Raw genomic sequence first — 8,419 nt, 5'->3', positions numbered from 1 at the left:
GCTACGCTCCTTGTTCCCACTGCTTGGATAGCTGAGGTTTTGCTCAAGAAGCAACTTCTGAACCCAGCTTGTTTACAGGGCAACCTGTAAAGTAAATCAAACCCAAAAACACTGGGTGTAACACTGGGTTACATCCTAGCAGAGTGTACGTGGGGCACGGCAGGTGCCTCCTGAGCAACTTGTCTCCGATGGAGCAGCCACAGGACAGACTGTGTTTGTGCAGGGGCAAGACCCATATCAGACATTCCTGTATGAGTCAATCCTGCTCACAAATCAAAGCCCAGCTTTGAGAGAAAACACGGCTCACTGATTTCTGTGTTTTGCATTCATTCGCTTCGCCAGTGCGCTCCCCTGATTTGCATTTGCTCGTGACAGACTGAACGATTGCACTACGTTAAAAACAACAGCAACTTGATTGACTGCATTTTCTGCTCTGTCTCTGGATGAAAAGGCTTCACTGATTGTAGGCCACGGCCTCTCCTGCGCTCCTCTGCTCAGCTGTAGGAAACCGCCTACGAGAAGGAACGGTGCCACGGCTGCCTCAACTCAGCACAACAACCGAGACACGACAAGATGAAAAACAAAAGAAGCTATTGCACAAAGCCATGGAAGAAGCTTCTTCCAAAGGAGGAAAAGAACAAAGACAGATGATCCCCTGCCAGAAGGTGTGTTCATCACTCATGTTATGAGAGCATGGAGAGACGTGCTGCACTTGGCACCATAAAGTCATAAGAAACGATGGTCCTTCTCCTGAAGAGTTTGCACACTAAGTAAGAGCGCAAACACAAAAATTGCTGTCCTAGGCAGGAACATTACTCCGTCCAGATCTCCCACAGCCCAGAGCTGCCAGACCCTGGCTCCTTGCACAGGCAGTAGAGAGGTGCAGGTACCTGCAGGCGTGTTTTGAGCACAGCCCCAACACCTCTCTGCTAACTGAGCAGGCACCCACAGTCTGGCAGCACTCCGTAGCAGCAGTCAGACATGCTCGCTCCTCCCTGAACGCAGACCCGTCTGAAGGACTGTGGAAGACTGAGTCCACATGGCCTCATGTACCTACCAGGAGCGCATTCAGCAACATTCATCGCCCTCTCAGGTCCTCCAGATAGCTTCCAGGCAAGCAAACAGCAAGGATTGAACAAGACACTTTTCATCTCAGTTCCCAGAAAAGTAATTGAGACCCACACAGATTAAAAGCCAGATCCAGGAAGATATTTCAGTGTCTACAGAGGAGCTAGAGACTTTTCTGAATGGGGTCCTGACTCACCTACTGTGAAGTCCAGGACTATCAGGAACTGAAGCCAAAAACATGATCCCAGTTCAGATCTTTAACCAAAAGACCTTTGCTTTCTTTTAATATGGCATTTGAAAGGTCCCTATCAATGAAAAACCCAAGTGAAGCCTCCTTCCCTCAGCTATCTTTTAAATTTATTTAGGGTTTTTCCTTCCAGCATCAAAACAGGAACAACCTGAAAACAAAGCCAGTAAAGATGTTCACATGCGAGGGAGAGTTCAGGGGGGTGAAGTTTTCTAGCAAAACCAACACTGCTCCCTGTGGAAGGCAGCAGGCGTCTTGCTCGCCTGCTAACAGCGCAGGAAACCGGCAGCTGGCCAGCTGTGAGACACAGCTGGCTCCCTGCTTTTCCCAGCATCCCAGCCTCTCCCATCAGAAAAGTTAACCCAAAGGATGCTGAGATTCCTCTGAGCGCAGACAGCCGTGTTGGACAAAACCCTCCGAAAGCCAGCAATGCTTCACCGATTCCTACCGAAACCTCTTTGACTCAAAATGGGGATCTTGGATCTCCTCCGCTCCTGGGGCTGCTTTCTCCATCTGACACCTGCCCATTAGTGCTGGTCCCCACTCTTCTGGGAAATGCTGTCCCTCCCTTCCTCCTTAGTCACTAAGCTGGGGGTAGGTGTGAAGCACAGACAAGGCTGGCTGTTTCTTTGGACTTTCCAGCTTCTTTCGGCTGGTGGCCAAGTTAGAAATAATAGGAATATGACTTATATAATCAGACAGATCACGTCATTAATGATTTAATGCGGGTTTTTAATCAGATGATCCCATAATTCAACTCCTGCCTAGACACAAAATCCAGTATTTATGGAGTGAAAACTTCCCATCTGTGCTGAAGCCAGGAAGGACAGAAACTTTTCTAATTTAAAAAGAACAAAAAAGGGATGTTAAGGGGCTTGGGTTCACTGTGGGGTTTCAACAGCAGTGTCTGGGTCAGTTCCTATCTCAATCAAACCAGTTTTGCCCAGTGCTAGGTGAAACACAAATTGGCAAGAAGCATGAGTCAACTGCCTTTGGGGCAGGAATTCACCAGAAAAAAATTCTGGTTATGGAGATGGACATTTGCTTCCTTGTACACAGACACAGCCTTACCTGTGAAAGGGGAAGAGAGGCACTAAAGCAGCTGTAGCTCACCTCTTTGCCTCCACATTAGTAACATGCAACTACCCCATTTCCACCTCCAGGGCCAGCTACCCTATTTCCACCATTTCCAGGGACTCTTGCAACCATGGAAAGAGGAGATAAGTTCATACCATAAGCGTGGGCTGAGAGGTGGCCACTGCATAGCAAAGACAACTGCTGGCTTGGAGCTGCTTTGCTGGGTCATCACCACTCAGTTAAGATGCTATGAATTAAACTGCAAAGAGCAAATGCCGCTGTTGGGTGAGGGCAGAGAACCTGGAAAGCAAATGCCAGTGGCTGGCATCTTAGCTGGATGTCACAGTGGGGACAACCTGGAGCCTCCAGAGCTAAAAGCAAAGCCTTCCCTAATACAATCTAGGTAACAAATCCAGTGGGCAAGGGCAGATGGGTGTCTGATACACCCGCTCCCCTTCATGCACTGCCAAAATTGCAGCAATGCTCCCACTTGCTAAATACGATCCCCATCCCCTCTCCAACGAGCACAGTGCGGGGGAAAGCTTTACCTTCAGGAAGGACTAGATGACTAATTAAGTGTCAAGGTCACTCCCAAGATTGGTTAATGAATAACAGTTGGGGTGGAAGTGCCAGCAATCACTACTTCATTTTGGTCAACCTGGTAAGTGTGGGGAAAGCAGACCTAGCAGGACATTTCTTCAGGCACGCTTGGGCTGTTTGGGTGGGGATGGAAAATAAGGGCTCAGAAAGGGGATAGGAGATCATTTCAAACTCCTGAAGTACGTTCTGAATTAAGCCTGATTTGGCTTGTCTGAGTTTTGGCGGCACACTTACTGGGCTGTAGTCACGGTAATAAAAAAACCCCAGTGAAATGACTAATGCTCTGTACAGCTTCGGGAAAATAGGAAGCAGCTGTGGCTCCAGCCTTTCCAGGCTGAAAGGCCTAATTATTGGGAATACTTGGACTGGCATTAGATGAGGTAAACCAGGGCTGTTGAATTGCTTTCATTGTCTCCATTATAGTCGGGCATCTGGGCCCAAGTAGGTGCCATTTTTTTGTTTGCATAAGGGACAGCAGTTAACTCTTGTTTTGCCCAGAGGAATGAAATTCAACATTGAGTTACCTTGTATGGCTCATCAGCTACTTCTCAGGACCGTTGCTTTAAACAGTGACTGCCTGAAAGTACAGCACTCAAACAGTATAAGCTGTCTTTTATTTTCCTGTTGCAAGAGGAGAAAATGTGGCTTTTATCTCATGGGGAAATGATGGGTAGGGAGGTCCAGGAATGGGGCTTGTCTTCTCTCTCATGCTGTCACACACTCCGTCACGTAATATCCTCCTCCAATTTTTTTGGCAGGAAGGCAAAGTTTGCATAGGTGAGAGCACCTGCGACATACATACCCACACGTGTGTGAGTGTCTTGGTGACAGCTCCTGTCCTGTTGCACAATCACAGGAAGGGTTGCAATCAGAGAAGCTGAATTGCATTACCCATGCTGGATGTGCTGGGACGTGGTGACAAGGCAGGGAATGGGATATATGCTTTGAGGGGGTGACAAAAGAGGGGCGGGTATAGCTCGGCTCACCCTCCTCCTCTAGGTCCCGTGAGGTCCAGGTTTGGGAGCTCAGCGTGCCGAGGAGAGGGCTCTGCACAGACGCACCCGGCTGACCACAGAGAGCACTTCAGCCTTCTTGGAAAGAGCTGTTGCCTGGCAGCTAAGATTACGTAAAACAGGCCTTGAAATAAGATGCTATTTCTGATCACGGTGGGCAATTAAATATTGGAACAGCTTATTAGGGAAGCTGGCAGGCTCGCCTTTACTTAATGTCTTTGAAATGAGACAGCTAAATGGCCGGGTGTGTTCTCTGGGCTTGGCTCCTCCGGGGTCTGTGACCATGAGCCCCTGTTCAGGTGCTGCACTTCCAGCAAGCTGCACCTTTCCGTAGATTTGTCATGAAGGCAATAACATGGATGGATCCTAATGTTCAGGGCTTCACCCAGCCACCTCCACAGGTCAGAAAAGATCCCCTATCTGTGCTACCAAATCATCCTGGTGGATCATGAAAGGGGTTGAAGGGCTTTTTTACTCTTAAGTAGAGATGGATCAAAACTTGAGATGGGGCATTGGACAGGATGAACTAAGATTGTGAAGAAACTTCCTGCTCACCTTCTCAGGGTCGATGGCTCTGGAACTAAGAAGGGACTTCACCGGGTTCAGATGGGCAGGTTTTCCCTTTTTCCACAAATAGCTGCCAGGGATCATCAGATCATGTCTTGTCCAAGCAGCTACCTGCCATCACAGGCAGCTGGTGTCTTCTGTTCTTTGTTCATGGGGGAAGGGCTGGGATGCTGAGGACTGAGATGCTGAAGTCTGTTCAGCATTAATGTGAATGAAGACTTAAGGGCCTGGGACAAAGAGGAGAATCACTGAGATGATTTTCTGTTCTTAATGGCCTCTCAAACTGGAAGTGCTCTATACCCCAGGAGAGGTTTGAATTCCCCGTTCAGTAAATTCAAAGGATGCACAAACCTGGATCCACCTAGCCAAGTAATTTCTCAGCTTCTGCATGAGCAATGACCAGTTCGCCCTGTCTGACAAAAGCTGACCAGTGTCCCCAGGACACAGTTGCTGTACCTCTTGAACCCTGCAAATTTACTCCCTCTCCAACCACCGTCCCAGGCATTACCAAGAAGCAGACCTTCAGCTTAGTGTGTCTCCTATAACCTGTGCCTTCATCCCCTGTCCATTTCTGGCATCTCTGACTTACTTAGTAGCTTACACACAGCCTTTCCGAGAAACCCACTGGTGCTGTGAGCCTCTACCTTTCAGCCCCTTGTGAGCCACATGCAGATGGGCTTTGCATTAATTCTCCAAACCTACCATCGCTCTTTACTTAAAAGGAAGGAGCAGAGGGAACTACTGGGTTACTGGGAAATAGCCACCTTCCCAGTTGCAACAGCCCTCAATCTGTATCTCATCCATCTCTTCACATTCCTCAGAAGACATCTGATTTAGAAGGGCAGGCAACTCACCATTTATCTCCTCTGACTTTGACTCGTCCCTGCAGTTGCCTTATTTCCACCTGCCATAAATTCTAGCTCAACACCTTGCTCCATCCAGAAAATCTTGCTCATCTCTCCACACCTCTCTTTATGACCTCCTTTGTCCTCTCTATTTATCTCACTGCTGGTAGCTTTCCAGCAGTCTGATCTTCAAGCAGATGGTCTTGGGAAACTGATTTGTAGGAGCAGATTTTTCCCAAACTGCTGCTATTTCTGAATCCTCCCTCTAAAATTTTAACAACTGACTATTTGTCTTGGGAACAGTAGAGCTGTATTGTCCCAGCAAACTTCTCAACAATGTAAGAACAATGTACTGACAACTAAATCAGAAAGCCTTAACATCAGCCACAACTCCCAAGTCATGCAGTCTGAGTTTCCACATTCATCACGCTAGATGCAGAGCCCAGTGCTCAGCAGTGACTGGCGCTGGAAGAGGGAGAGCAAACTGGCTGAACGTGGAGGCTGGCAGCCCTTGCCTTGGTGTCCTACAGAGAAGGTCAGAGCACCCACGCAGCTCTTGACTGACTGTTTTCCCGTGAAGTCCTTCTTCCCCAGGATGTCTTTGAAAGCAGCAGGCTTTCCCAGGCAGGTAGCATCTCTGCAGGGTGAGGGCAGCTCTATTAGGCTCAAAGCTTTCAGAAGCAGCAGAAGAGTCTGAGCTGCAGTAACTTCCCCCTGAGATCAGTCCCAGTGCCTGATAACAAACTCCTTCGGCGCAAACCCACCTCTCTCTGAGGATCCGGCCATGAGAAAAAACAGTGGCACAAGAAGCTGTTAAAAGCCTTCTGTGTGCAAGCGCCTTGCTGCAGCATTGCCCCTGGTACCGTGCCAGGTGCATTATTTTCAAATAATAAAATGCAGCTTGGCACATGCCTGCTTCAGAGGTATCCATTCCACCTCCGGCTCCTCTTCGTGAGGTTATTGAGTCAGTTACGGTACAGAGCCGTCCCAAGGGAAAGGCAAGCATGAGGCTTGCCAGTTCTTTATGAACAAATCTCTCCTTTCTTTCAGCTCTTTCTCCCCTGGTGACCGGCTCAGGACCAGCACTGTGTCCGAAGGCTGGGCTGTGTGCCACAGCGAGGGCAGGAGATGCATGCAGAAGGAAAACAAAGCTGAAGCCATTTTAATTCCTCTTCCTGGTTTGCAGAGAAGTGGTTCAGGTTAGAAATGGCCTCAGAAATTAACTTCTAATTACTCACCACCTCCAGGAAAAAAGTTATGATCCTCTCCCTCATCAGCATTTTAACGGAGCGTTATTTAACCTAATGACTGCAGGTAAGTAAAACCAGAGCTGCGATGTCAGGGAGGAGAGCGTGTGTGTTTTGGTCACGGGTACAAGACCTTCTTGAGCCCTGGGGAGCACCTGCACTTCAAAAGCTTACGGGAAGGGTGTGGCAGCTGGAAGTTGAGGAGGGACCCTCAAAAGACGGCATTTTCCCAGCTGAAACTGAGGAAAGCCCACTGCTTCCTCTGCAGGGCTAAAAGAGCCTGGAGGAAGGCTAGGAGAGGGGCTTGGAGGCTGGGATTCACCCACCCTCACTCGGATGTCTCGGTTTGAGGGGCTGAAGTCTGAGGAGGAGGAGGACTCTCCCTGGGTGGATCCCCTCATCCTGACGCTGGGTGACTGATCTGGTGGCTCTTGGTCAGGAGGGACTGACTGTCCCCTTGGCCTGTGGGGCAAACCCCCGGGTGGAGAGCCCAGCTTGCCACGCTGCCCTTCACCTCTCTGAGTGTGGGAGCTCGGTCCCATCCACCGTGCCCCGAGACCCTGCTTGCCAGATCTGTAGTGTGAACCGAGCCAAAAAGCACCAACAAACCACACTTAAACCCAAGCACCAGTGCCCACCTGGCCCATCCTTCTCAAAAAACAAGTCTAAGAGTTCCGATTTTTGCTACTGCATATAACAGTTTTATATTCATTGTAAGAATACACGCATACATATATGTGCAGACATATATGTGTACAAGATAAAGCCCATGTTTTCCCTGATCCAGTGTTTCACTAGTGCAGTTGAGTAAGCCCTTGCTATCAGGACCTTTTTTTGATGGTGATGGAGCGGGGGTGCTGGTCTGGGACCGCTCAGACCAGCTGGAGAACCGGTTCCCAGAGCATTAGCTTTCCAGTGGAAAGTGGCGAGATTAATATTAACTATCAAAAGGAAGGGACCGTTCCAGTTTTGCTCCAGTTCAGGCCTTCAAGCATCACATCAAACTTGGGAAGAGAAACCCAGGATTTCTGGAAAAAAAACAGGTTTACGTTTTGGATTGCAAATGGAATGACCTGGACCTAAGCATGGTGCTCTGTAGGTGACTCTGTATTTCCATTGCTGGCCCGATGAGATGCAATGGATTTATTCAGGGGGAAAGTTTGTTTCTTGAGCTGCAAAGGAACGCTCACCCTTTGCGTATGTTGGCTGACACACCTCTGCTGAAAGACACCTAAGTTGTGCCAAACCAAGTAGGTACCAACCAATCCAACCCAGGCTTCCACTGGGACGGGGTGCTGAGCCAAGGTACGAGTTGCCTTATATGGGCTTTAAGGCCTTTGAAACAGAGCCAGACCTCCACAGGATCCTCTCTCAAGGGAACACGAGCAACACACGCCTTTTTGGTAGCAGTCACCCATACGAGCGTTAGCCTCTAGGCTTGCGTTCAGCACCACATACATGGTGTGGTTTTCACTGTTTCATCCAGCCCTTCCAACCCAGGGTGGGCTGCAAGGTCACTCTTGGTCCTCCTGTGACTTTGCGGGTGCCACTCAGTCTCCACCTGCATCTCCTGACTTAAAGTGATTGCTCCTGGAGGAGCACCATCCCACCCTCAAGAGACCCCATGGTTGCGTCTCCTTCCTGAGATGGCTTTTGGTGGTTAATCTCTGTTGTGGTAGGAAAGGGGTCCAGGGAGACAACGGGGCAAATGGAGATGGCGTGGATTACTGGCAATGAGGGGCAGAGGGACATGGG

Source organism: Pelecanus crispus, chromosome 2 (assembly GCF_030463565.1).
Source record: "Pelecanus crispus isolate bPelCri1 chromosome 2, bPelCri1.pri, whole genome shotgun sequence".
In the NCBI taxonomy this organism is placed as follows: domain Eukaryota; kingdom Metazoa; phylum Chordata; class Aves; order Pelecaniformes; family Pelecanidae; genus Pelecanus; species Pelecanus crispus.
The sequence above is the reverse complement of the archived record's forward strand: the minus strand, read 5'-3'. Positions refer to the sequence as shown.